This window comes from Tamandua tetradactyla, chromosome 5, assembly GCF_023851605.1.
Source record: "Tamandua tetradactyla isolate mTamTet1 chromosome 5, mTamTet1.pri, whole genome shotgun sequence".
Taxonomy (NCBI): domain Eukaryota; kingdom Metazoa; phylum Chordata; class Mammalia; order Pilosa; family Myrmecophagidae; genus Tamandua; species Tamandua tetradactyla.
In genome coordinates, this window is record NC_135331.1 from 6,317,784 (window position 1) to 6,330,271 (window position 12,488).

The following is a 12,488-nucleotide window of genomic DNA, read 5'->3' on the forward strand; positions in this document are numbered from 1 at the left end:
CCCAGCCTCCTGCTCACCTCTCGGCTCCTGCGTTTTTGTGTATGGGGATGTGTGAGGATGTGTTTGCCTGCGAGTGCAGGGTGCTTATGAGTGCAAGGTGTCTGTGTGTGCCTGTGAGTGCAGGGTGCTTGTCGTTCGTGCATGTGTGCATGTGAGTGCAGGATGCTTCGTGTGTGTGTGAGTGCAGGGTGCTTGGTGTTCATGCATGTGTGCATGTGAGTGCAGGGTGCTTGTGTGTGCCTGTGAGTGCAGGGTGCTTGTGTGTGCCTGTGAGTGCAGGGTGCTTGGTGTTCATGCATGTGTGCATGTGAGTGCAGGATGCTTCGTGTGTGTGTGAGTGCAGGATGCTTGGTATTCATGCATGTGTGCATGTGAGTGCAGGGTGCTTGTGTGTGCATGTGAGTGCAGGGTGCTTGTCGTTCATGCATGTGTGCATGTGAGTGCAGGATGCTTCATGTGTGTGAGTGCAGGGTGCTTGGTGTTCATGCATGTGTACATGTGAGTGCAGGATATTTGTGTGTCCTTCCCCCTCAGAGAAGCTTCCCTTCACTGCTACATCTAAATTATCCTTTTCTCCTTCCCTCCACCCTTTGTTGATCTTTGCCTTTGCGTTATCTCTGTATTAGTCTTACTAGACTAGATTCTGCTGAGGTATTGGACAGCCTTAAAGGCTCAGTGGCTTTAAATGACAAGGATTTATTTCTCACGCCCCATGGGCCTCTCAGATCAGCGGGGGTCTGGGATCCCCAGAGTCCCACGGGGAATGAGGCTCAAGTGGCATCTGCCATTTTGAATGTCCCTGGGCCTTGGAGGTCTTGCATTGCCAACGACATGCTCGTGCCTGCAGGTGCGACACGGCACTTCTGTGCATAAACTAGGCAGAGAACCAGCCGCCGAGCCTCACCCAGCCACAGGGGGCCAGAAAGCGCAGTGCCACCTGCTGCCGAGAAGCCTGAAAGCTGGAGGTCGGTGGGGGAGGCCCTCGTGGCTGCTCCGTTCACCGTCTGCTAAGGAGCCCATTTATGTTTGCTTTCTTGTTACTTATCTCCTCCCACTGGAAGGAGGAGGATGCTCAGGTACTAGAACATTCTAAGACCCCTTACTTGCTTTTTGACTCAAATAGCATTCAGAATGCCCATTTGTGAGCTAATCATTACCCCCGGGTAGATTTGTAGGGCTCCCAGGGCTGGGGCCCCGTTTAGATTTGTCTTTGTAATTCCACTGCATTTGCATCAAACTTATGCTCAAGACGCGCACTTTGAACTACATTTTCTCAGTAGTTCACTTGTGTGCGTTCTCATACATGTCTATGTATATATGTATGTGCCAGTTTAAATTTGTTGTGCACCCCAGAAAAGCCAAGCTCTTTGGTCCTCATTCAGTGTTGCTTGGTGGGAACTTTTTTATTGTTTCCATGGAGGTGTGACCCACCGGTTGGGGGTGGTAACTGTTGATTAGATGGTTTCCATGAAGATGTGTCCCCACCCATTCAAGGTGGGATTGCTTACTGGAGCCCTTTAAGAGGGAACCATTTTGGAAAAGGCTTTAGGGCCAACAGAATGGACAGAGCCCCAGGGAACCCATTGAAGAAGTCTGGAGAAAAAGCTAGCAGATGTCACCTTGTGCCTTTCCAACTGAGAGAGAAAAACCCTGGACAGCATTGGCCTTCTCGAACCAAGGTATCTTTCCATGGATGCCTTAATTTGGATATTTTCATAGCCTTACCTTAATTTGGACATTTTCACTGCCTTAGAACTGTAAACTGGCAACTTAATAAATTCCTCTTTTTAAAAGCTATTCCGTTTCTGTTATATCACATTCTGACAGCTTGCAAACTAAAGCAATATGTATGTAATATAATTCCTTTCTTTAACTAGTGGGATTGAAATAATCACTGGTGATTATGGTGTTTTTAAAGGTCTGTGTGCTCTGACTTGCTTGGAGAAAGCTGGTGGTTCCTGTCACTTGTGGATACTCACTGGGCTTTAAAGATTTGTCATCACTCCGTGTTGCTACTGAGTCCTCTAAAACATGACAAGCCTTTCCAGTCTTAGCATGTGGCCACTGCCTTGCTGATGGACCCTCATTCTTGGTCATTTTGTCTTGGCTGTGATACTCCTTCCAGGCTTACATGGACCACTAAAACTTTTGAGATTAATCGGGGGTCCAGAGTGGGGGCAGTGGAGTGAGCAGACGGATGCCAGCACATGACAGTGAACAGGTGTGGTCAGGGCTAGAGAGGATCTCGGGACCCAGCTTGACCCGTGGGTGTCAGTGAGAGCCTTGGCTCCTACCTGAATGAGAACTTTGAGGAAGTGACATTCTAGCAGGCCACTCGGCTGCTACATGGAGAGAAGAGAGCAGGGTGCCTGTGGGGCAAAAGGAGAAGCCTGGAGACCGTGTGGGAAGCAACTAGGTAATTCAGGTTAGATGTGGACAAGGTGCAAGGCGGTCCCAGGCCTTTCGTGAATGAGATGGAATTCTCCGACCACACAGTTCCCCTGTTTAAAATATGCAGTTCAGTGGCTTTCTGTCTGTTCACAGAGTTGTGCATCTATTGCCACAATCAATTTTGGAATACTGGTGCTACCCTTGTTGTGGTTTGCTAAAGCTGCCAAAATGCAATACACCAGAAATGGAACAGCTTCTATATAGGGAATTTATTAAGTTGTAGATTTACAGCTCTAAGGCTATAAAAATGTCCAAACTAAGGCATCCGGAAAAGATATCTTGATTCAAGGATGGCCAATGGGTCCAGAACGCCTCTGTCAGCTGGGAAGGCATGTGGTGGCATCTGCTGGGGTCTTTGGCTCCTGGTTTCAAACAGCTTCCCTGGGAGCATTTTCTTTCTTCATCCCCAAATGTCTCTCTCTGTGTCAGCGCTGAAGCTTTTTCCAAAATCATTCCCTCTGCAGGGGCTCTAGTAAGTAGAATTAGACCCACCTTGAATGGGTGGAGACACATCTCCATGGAAACCACTCAACCAAAAGATCTCATCCCCAACAGAGTGAGTCACATCTGCATGGGGACGATAAAAAAGATCCCACCCAGCAATAATGAAACAGTATTAAAGAATGTGGCTTTTCTGGGACACACAATAGTTTCAACTGGCACAACCCCCCAAAAAAAATCATGCATCTTTAGCTGTCATTTCCCTATGAACCCTCCCCCAGCTTATCTACTTTGTGTCTCTGTGGCCCTGTGTATTCTGGGCACTTCGTGTAAATGGAATCACACAACACGTGGGCCTTTGTGTGTGGCCACCTCTGCCACTGAATGTTCTTGAGTTCCATCCAAGTTGTAGTACTTAATAACTTTTTATTGCCTAATAATATTCCATTGTGTGGAAAGCCCACCTTTTGTTTGTCCATCAGCCGATGGACATCCGGTTTGTTTCCACATTTTGGGTATTAATAATGCTGCTGTGGACATTCGTGCGACAAGTGTTTGCGTGAACAAATGTGGACTATCTGGGAGGGAGTTGCTCAGACATATGCTAAGTCTGTGTGTTCCAAAGTGGCTGCACCATTCTCCATTCTGTCCCGCAGTGTTCAAGGGCTCCAGTTTCTCCACATCCTCACCAACACTTGCTGTTGTCTGTATTTTAGACAATAACCTTATTACTGGGTGTGAATTGATATCTCGTTGTGGTTTCCACTTGCATTTTCCTCATGACCATTATGTTGAGCATCCTTTCATAGGCTTATTGTCTATTTGTATATCTTCTTCTTTGGAGAAGTGTCTCTTGAGATGTTATGCCCATTTTTAATTTGGGTTTCTTGTATTTTTATTATTGGATTGTATTAGTTATATATTTTAGGCATAAGTCTCTTATCAGATATGACTTGTAAAAATTGTCTTGCATTCTATGCGTTGTATCAATAGGCTTCCAGGCATGTTTTCTGGGTAAAACTGACAAGGTTTCCTGAAAGACTGAATGAGCTCCATCTCTTTGTCCCACCATGGTGAATTCATCTGGGCAATTCCAGCAGCGCATCTGTGGTTTTGGTCATTGAGCAGGCCCCAGGTCCAGCACTCTGCAGCCAGCCCGTGTGCGCCCTGATCTTTGCTAGGTAGGTCAGCAAAGCCTGTGACAGCCTCCTAAGCAGACCCCAGAGGCCACCATTTGTGCAGGCGGAGGTGCAGGCAGGGCAGGGCTGTCTTGGCATTAGCCTCGGCTGCAGTGGGTAGTGTCTGCTGATAAACTGCCGCTGGCAGGTGGCTGGAATTCTGGCTGCCCTCCATTGTCCGAGAAACCAGCTCACCAGTATAAACAGGGTGTGAGCCCAGCGTCCTGCCTCATTTGCACCTGTCCTTATCTGGACATTCGCACCTGTCCTCACTGTCGGCTCTCCAGGTGATGAAACCACCCTCGCTGTGACTGTCCTCCTAAGGCAGGAGTCTCTTAGCCCTGCCCAGCCCTCAGGGTCTGCCTCACGTGGAGCAGGCACATCCTGAGATGCCAAGGGCTCCATGCATGGCCCTCTTCTTTGGTTCCCTTTTTGTATGTGCCTCCACGTCTGACCCCACACCAGGCAATAGGTAAAGGGGAGAGCTAATGAATCAGTGAGACAGAGAGTTGTATTCAGTTTCTGGGGTCCTCAGAGCAGGCGGTGGACCCTGACTCCTCCAGTCGATAAGTGTTGGATCCCCCCACGCCTGATTTCCTTCTGTCCTTAAGACTGTTGAGCTGTCCCTGGCTCTCCTTGGGGACAAGTGGTAGGCTTGCACGGCTGCCACCTGGTGGTCACACAGGGTAGGTGCCAGCTCTGGTTAGAGCACTGGGGGGCCAGTGCCCAGAACGTCCCCGTCTCTCCCGTTTGGGCCGCAGATGAGGTGGAATGCACGGAGGATGCTATCTGTGCAGAATGGGCAAGAAGGAACACGCACAGACATTCGCCTGTAGGTGCACTGACTGTGGTTGGCAGGTTAGTAAAGGACCCACGCGTGACAGTGTAACCGAGAAATCAGGATTTAAGGGACGATTTTGATTACTGAACCATTATATAGATAGTCCTTTTTGCTTTCTGGTGTATTGGAGTAGACAGAGGAAATTCCTGATCTCTAAATGGTAACCCAGCTGCCTTGATCTCTGATAATGATGTACAGCCCTTATCTTCTGCCCTGTGATTATCAAAACCTTGTGTCTGACCTTCATTTGTGCCCAGTTATCCAGTTTTTCAACGTTAGAGTCTTGTAATTACTAAAGACAGCCCCTAATGTTTATTAATGAAGAGTCCTGGGTCAGCCCAGAACTAACCCACCCCAAGTCCGAAGTTATCTTGATAACCGAGACTGGATCTAACCGAAGTGAGATGACACGCCCGACACGCGCAGTGGCTGAGACTTTAGCCACAAGTCACCTGTACCTCATTCTACCATTTTCTCACACACATTCCATGACTAAGCAGGCCATCAATCTGCACATGCGCAATAATTAGATCACCTCTAATTACATCACCTGGGGCCACTGTGCTCATTATCCTAAACCCTGCCCATCTTTTCTCTAATAAAACGATCAGAATCACTGCAGCTCAGGGAGGCAGATTTTGGGCCGCCTGGCCATCTGCTCTCCTACTCCACGCTTAGCAATAAACCCTTTCTCTCTTCGACACCGTGGGGTCTCAGGAACGGGTTATTGAGTGCACGGGGCAGAGAAGTCCATGGTCCTTGTTCACTAACAACAGGAAGGGGAGGTGTTGGGAGGCCCCATGGCGCAGACTGTTCACACTCTGCCATCTTATGCTTTCAGAGCCTTGAGCCCTGAGAACGTATTATTTGTTCAAAACAGCAGCATGAGAGTGACTCAGTCAGAGTGCAGAGTCCTCACTGTGGTTCAGGCAACGGGTCCAGGGGCCGGGAGAGAAGTGTCTAAGGTACCTGTTGGCCGGGGTGTCACCAGTGCCCGCCACGTTTTTTTAAGTCAGTGAGCATGGGTTTCTCTTTTAACCTTTATGTTGTATTTAAAGATCAATGGGAGATGATTTCCGTGCCTTCATTTCCTGGGTGGGTAGGGGGCAGGTGTTGAGATGTTGTCAGCGAAATAGAGAGAAAGAAGGAATCGGGTCAACTGTTTTAGCCCCGTTCCGAAAATGGTGATTTCCACAAAATCAAATGAGCTGGCCGTTGGAATGCAGGTGAATTGCTAGAATGACAAATAATTGTACATTGGGCAGCGGAGAAAACAGAACTACTTAAAATGTTGGCTCATTATCCAGAGCTTTTGTTTTCGCCTCAGGGGAAATACTGGCTAAGCAAAAGTAAGGTCAAGGAAACCTGTTGACGTAACTTTAACAGAAAATGAAAATAGGGAGAAGGATAAAGTAATTCAATATAATTTTCCTGTGGTGGGTAAAATGGGGTTGGTGAGTTGGCTTCACTGTTGTAAGTTGGATTAGGAATCCAATTGGGAACTTTTTGGAGCATATCTGATTAAAAAAAATATATATATATATGTGGTTGAGCTGAAAACCCAGCAGTACAGTCTGCTAAACCAGAGAGAGTTGAGCTTGCAGCTTTCTGTTTTTTAAATACATCATTTTCAATTTACAGAGAAGTCTAGATTATACAAGTGACCATGAACCTATCACTCAATTTGCCAACTCTTAATATTTTACCACATTTCCTGCAATTTATTTAAAAGCTAGACGACTTGACAGATGGCAGCTGAAGCCTTAATGTACCCATTACCAGATTCCATTCTCTTTTCTACCTTACCTGAGGCAGCTATTTTCCTCAGTTTGGTGTTTTTCATTTCTAGGAACGGGTTTATATTCTTATTATATAAACGTGCATCCTTAAACTGTGTATGTTCACGTGTGTGTGTGTATGCGTGTGTCTAGACAGATAGCTACAGATAAACTGTGAATGTATTTAGCCTTTGTATAATGGTAGATTACTGTGAAGATCCATTGCAAATAGCTTTCTCCTTCAAATTTTGTATTCGCATGTGTGTGCACATGTACACATCCATTATTAAATTACACATATGTACACACGTGTGCACACACTTATACATAAGCCTGGCATAGAATGCCTGCTGTGAGGGGCAGACAGAGCTTCAACATTACTAAATATAGCTAGATTGGTCTCCAAAGAGCTACATCAATTTACATTCCCAGCAGCAATGCATGAGGGTTTTTGTCTCTGTGTAGCTTCTCCAGCACTGCTTGATATTTTCGGCTGGGCCCTGTTTGCAGTGGACTCCCTTTAGTGGAACATTTTCAGGGCGTCATGGCAAACCTTGTGCATAGATAAGCTTCCCAAGAAAGGCCCATCGGGTGCCAGTTCTGGTGAGTGGGAGCTACTCAGCCTCAGACCTGGGGAGATTGTCCCTGCGCCCCGGAAGCTCGGCCCATCAGCTGCTGGTTGAGACTCTCTCTTGTTAGGTTATCTGAAGGCTTAGCTCGTAGCACTGGAAACTGCTTGTGTTGACCCTCGTTAGGCCCCGGGGCTGCTAGGGGACGCAGCCAGGAGGGACAGAGCTGCGTGGCCTGGGAGGCAGCGCCCAGACCCTGGCGCAGTCCCGGGAGCTGCGGGGAGAGCACGGGGTGCCAAGAGGCAAAGTCTGTGTATGAGCTTAGCCCACCATTCAACTAGAGATCTTGAAACCAAAAGGCCAGACACACACACACACACACACACACACACACAAAGATTAAAAACACGTTATCTTTCAAAATTTGGGGGAAAAGAAAACAAAAAAGGCAATGCTCTTGGAAAATCTGTAGGCTCCTGGAATCTTGAGTTTTGCATGGCCTGCAGCAAAAAGAGAATTAGATTTGATTAAATGACTGTCTGAAGGCTTCAAACAAAACCCACCATAGGCACTTGTTTAATTTGTTTGTAAGGGTGTGTCTGTATACCCATATTTGTTGAACGTTTCTCATTTGCCCTTGTGTGGTTGTAAAACAAGGCATGGGAGGTTCTGTCTTATGACACTGACCTTCCATAGAAGAAAACAAATAGACAACCAGAGGTCTTTTGCCATGGCAGTAGGGGAAGGCGACTCAAACGGGTCATGGGACAGAGGGTGCTGGTAAGGGGCTGCTGTTGGCCAGGCCCCTCCCTAACGGGCTGGCGTTTTCACTGGGAAGTCAATGGAGAGAACAGCCATGGCATGTTCTGGAGAAGGTGCATTCCAGACAGCAGGAACAGCATTTTGCTTTCAGTAGAATGGAGCTGAGTTTGTACGAGCAGCAGAGGAAGGCAGGAGGGGCTGGAATGGAGTGAGCAAGGAGGAGAGAGGCAGGAAATGAGATTGGAGAGGAAAGCGGGATCAGATTACATGAGCAGCCTTGCAGCTACGTAAGTAACTACCATTTATTGGGGTCTTCAGTCTTCCAGACACTGTTCTTAGTGACATCAGCTCGCTGAAATCTCCCCAACCACTCTATAAGAAAAGGCCCATGTATAACCCCATTTTATAGATGAAGAAACTGAGGCACAAACAGGACAGGCAGCTTGCCCCACACTTGTCACTAGTGCAGAGCTGGGTTTGAAACCCAGACAGCCTGCTGCCCCCCCAAATCTTTCCACCTCATAGAGCCCAGGGTTGTCACGTTTTGTGTGTCGCAGGTTCCCTGGCAGCCAGGTGAGGCTGATGGACTCCTTCTTTGAATAATGTCTTTAAATTCATAAAATAAAATTATTCCATTAGTCTGCAAATAAATTATATTGCAACAATAAAATCAGAATTTTTTTTATAAAAGCAAGTTATGGTATAATAACGTGTGTCTCTATTAATGCTTTATATTATAAGATGCTGTGCTGTATCTAATAACTGCATACTTTTGAAGTAGTAATACATGGAAATAGTATTTCCAGTTATCAGCACCACCTTAATGCGACATATTACTAGGATTACATTGTGTGTGAGTGTTTGTCCTCCATTGACTTATTAATTGAAATACATTTCAGGCACAGGGGGGCAAAGATATATATATATATCCAGGTAGACAGAACCCCTGGCTCTGTAGCCCAGGTGAGGCACATCTGCTCCTCCCTGTTCTGGAGCCTGCAGTTACTTTAATGTGAGAAGCAGCAAGGTCTGATGTGCCTCCAAGTACAGCAGGGAAGTTGACACTGAGCTGGCCCCCTTGGGTGGCCCCTTCAACAGCTGTTCACTGACCACCAACTGCTTTCCAGGCACTTGGGCCTGGTGCTGGGGTGAAGAGTTCAGGCCAGCCTGGCCTCAAACCTCCCCCGTCCAGCTGGGAGACGTAAGCTTGCTGGAAGATTCGCCACACAGCTCGGGCAGGAAGGTGGCCAGGCTTCCACGGGGCAGGTGGGCCTTTCACACCCTCCCGTGGGTCTCCACGCCGCCGCCCGTGAGCGAGTCCACGCCGCCCCTTCCCTCCTGTTGGCCATCATGGCCTCTGAAGTTCTCTCCACGTTCTACCCGCACCAGCCACAGCCCCTCTCCAAGAAGCAGGACAATCTTCTGAAAACAGAAATCAGACTGTGTCCCTTCTCTGTGTGAGCCTCCAGTGGTTCCTGTTGGGATAAACGGAATATAATTCAGCTTTACCTTGCTTACTTCCCCAAGTTCCACAAGAAAACCCCTGCTCAACCCTCCTCACCTCCCCTCTTCACTCACCCCCTTTCTCTCTGCTCCAGGCTATTTCCCACCCCAGGATCTTTCATTCCTCAGATGCAAACGACTGCCTGTCATTCCCTTGGCCACACATGGAAAACATTCCCAGATCCCATGTATGACATGGAATTAGGGAACTGGGGGCTTAGCTGACAGGAATATTAGAGCAGCTGTGGTGGGCAGGGTGAGGCAATTTCCCTTTTTTCCCTCAATATGTGACCTCACTAGTTCCTGCGTGACAAGCAGGAGAGGGCTCTGAGTTTGGCTTAATAATTTACAAACACAGGTGCTGGTAGAGAAGCATTGACTACCAGCTGTAACCTCAGCTGGTAGGAACGAGGATTCCCAAATCAGACCGGGTCACATTTTGGCCCTGCTACGAGCAGGCCACCGAACATCTCTGATTCGTGCTTTTTTGTGTTGTCTAAGAAACACTATCCTTAGGTGAGTTTGCAAAACATCTCTTCTGTAGTTTCTCCTAGAAACTTGTGGTCCGTGCATGTTATGTTTCCTGCTCGGGGCTGAGGAAAGATGATGTTCACCTTTTAGACAGATAGGCAGGGGTTCAGCACCATTTGCTGAAAAGGCTTCCCTCGGCACCCTAAATTAGGCTTCCCTCAGCACCCTTGCCAGTGCCAATCAAGACCTCACTGGTGTGGAATTGTTCCTGAAATCTGTCCTGTCCCAATGATGATTATATCTACTTTTGTGTAAATGCAAATTTACAAAATTCACTGTAAACTGAAAGTAAGTCTTGAAGTTAGGTAAATTAATTAACAAAGTTAATTCTTCTAACTTTGTTCTTTCTAAAGATGGTTTTAGTCATTCTGTATCGTCTTTTGTGTTTCACTGAAAACTATAGGATCAGTTTGTCAGTTTCTATAAGCAATCTCTTGGAGTTTTGATAGGAATTGCATTGAATTTATATGTCAACTTAGAGAGAACAGACATCTTAAAAATACTGAGTTTTCCAGTCTATGAGCTTAGACTTCTGTTTATTTAAGACTTCTTTAATTTCTTTGAGGAATGTTTTATTGTTTTCAGTGTACAGGTCTTAGACATTTTGTTATTCTTAGGTTAGGGTTTGATGTTTTTGGTTTTACTGTATGTTTTTAAATTTCATTTTCCACTTGGTTGCCATCTGTAAGAATCAAATTGATTAATTGCTTTTTGAACATTGTTATCTTACAACCTTGGTAAATTCCCTTTTTCACTCCAGTAATTGTTTTGTAGTGTCCCCGCAGTTTTTATTATTGTTCAGTAATTATGAACAACTGATGTTTTCCTTTCTGCTTTTTTAGGGCCCTGCCCCCTTATTTTACCGCAGTGGCTAAGCGCTTTGGAACAATGCTGAGTAAGTGCAGCGAGAATGGACTCTCTCCTTGTTTCACGTCACAGGGAGAGACAGTTCAGTTTTACATGTGGGCCCTTTATCATTTCAGAAGGTTCAAATAGGGAAGCAAATATCCCTGTTTGCTGAGAGTTTGTATTACAAATGGGTCCAGAATAGGGACATTTCTAAGAAACCAAGAGAAGGGTCACATTGATTTCCAGGCATATCTCCAGACTTTCAAATTTCCCTAGAATCATCTCTAGCTCTGGAAATTGTCCACCCTTGGTTGATGCAGCAGCCCATTCATAGGTGATGAGCTAAGAGCCTATCTTCTCTCCAGGGGAGGGAGCTTATGAATGGAGGCAGCAAATTAACACAAAGAACTGCCAAGGCAGCGGCAAACCTAATGGGACAGAGCATGGCCTAATTTCCTAGGAGAGATGTGCCTCTACCTTTAGATCTCATGTCCACATCAGAACCTGCCTTCGAGTTTTGCTTTAGTGCTTCACTATTCACGTTTCCGGGGTGGCGGTGTAATGCCATTGTAAATTCTCTTTGGCTGTGGCTTGGCCGTGTGTGATAGGCTGAGCATGCTGCCCGATTTAAGGCTGACCTTAAACTTGTACCCCTCCCACCTTCATGGGTTCCAGGAGACAGGGCTGCCACCAGGTGACGTCGTACTGGCTTTTGTCTTTGTCACACCGTGTGGGCAAAACACTGCACGTGCAGTGATGTGCCTGCAGTACAGCAAAGCTGACATTCGCTCCAGAGAGTGAGGCTCTCCAGGGAGGATTTGACACTCTGAATTTCCAAATTGTAAAAGGGTAGAAAACTCAAGGGGGTCAGAGTCCCGGTTTTGTGGGTGTTAGTTTCGCCCTCTGTGCCATCAGTTCTCGAGGGGGCAGCTGAGGCCAGTGTTTGCAAAACTCTGAAGGTACCCCACGCAGGGCCGCAGGAGCAGCAGCCGGGGGGCCTGTGACATTCCCTGAGCACTAGGTGGGTTGTGCAGCTGAGCTGGCCCCAGGACGTGGAGCACAGTCCTGCCTCGGGGTCCCGCTCCTGGGCTCCCGCTGACGTCTCCACGTGGAAATGGGCATCTGGTAGTGCCACAACCTTTTGTTTCCCCAAAACAAGTCAAAATTGATTGGCCATTTTTTTTTATCATTTTTATTTTATATTTATTTTTTTATGAAACATAGTGACATGCAAACACAGTCTTCCCATATGATCTCCATTCTTGTTATATAACCAAGAACTCACAATCTCATCACATAGTTGTATATTTATCATCATGATCATTTCTTAGAACATTTGCATCAATTCAGAAAAAGAAATAAAAACACAGAAAAAAAATTCATACAGACTGTACCCCTCACCCCTCCCTTTCATTGATCGGTAGCATTTCATGATGCATTTTAACATTTGTTCCCCCTATTATTTATTCATTTATTGTGAAATCTCTCTCCTCTTTTAAAATATTAACTTCAACAGACATCCAAGGAGCTCTGCAACCTCTGAGGGTTGTGGTAGTCAATGACACCCCTCTTGGAGGGCAAGGAC

At 46.6% G+C, this 12,488-nt stretch overlaps 1 long non-coding RNA gene across 8 annotated transcripts in view; it reads left to right on the forward strand.

Moving 5' to 3' along the window:
• LOC143683495 (uncharacterized) overlaps window positions 1-12,488 on the forward strand; it is a 151,273-nt gene that overhangs the window by 11,980 nt on the left and 126,805 nt on the right. For 7 of the 8 annotated variants that reach the window (XR_013175483.1, XR_013175481.1, XR_013175477.1 and 4 more), the window contains exon 2: window positions 3,886-4,073. The exons of the other annotated variant lie outside the window; for it this stretch is intronic. This is a non-coding gene — a long non-coding RNA (uncharacterized LOC143683495). The remainder of the gene's footprint in view (window positions 1-3,885; window positions 4,074-12,488) is intronic. 8 annotated transcript variants of the gene reach the window in all.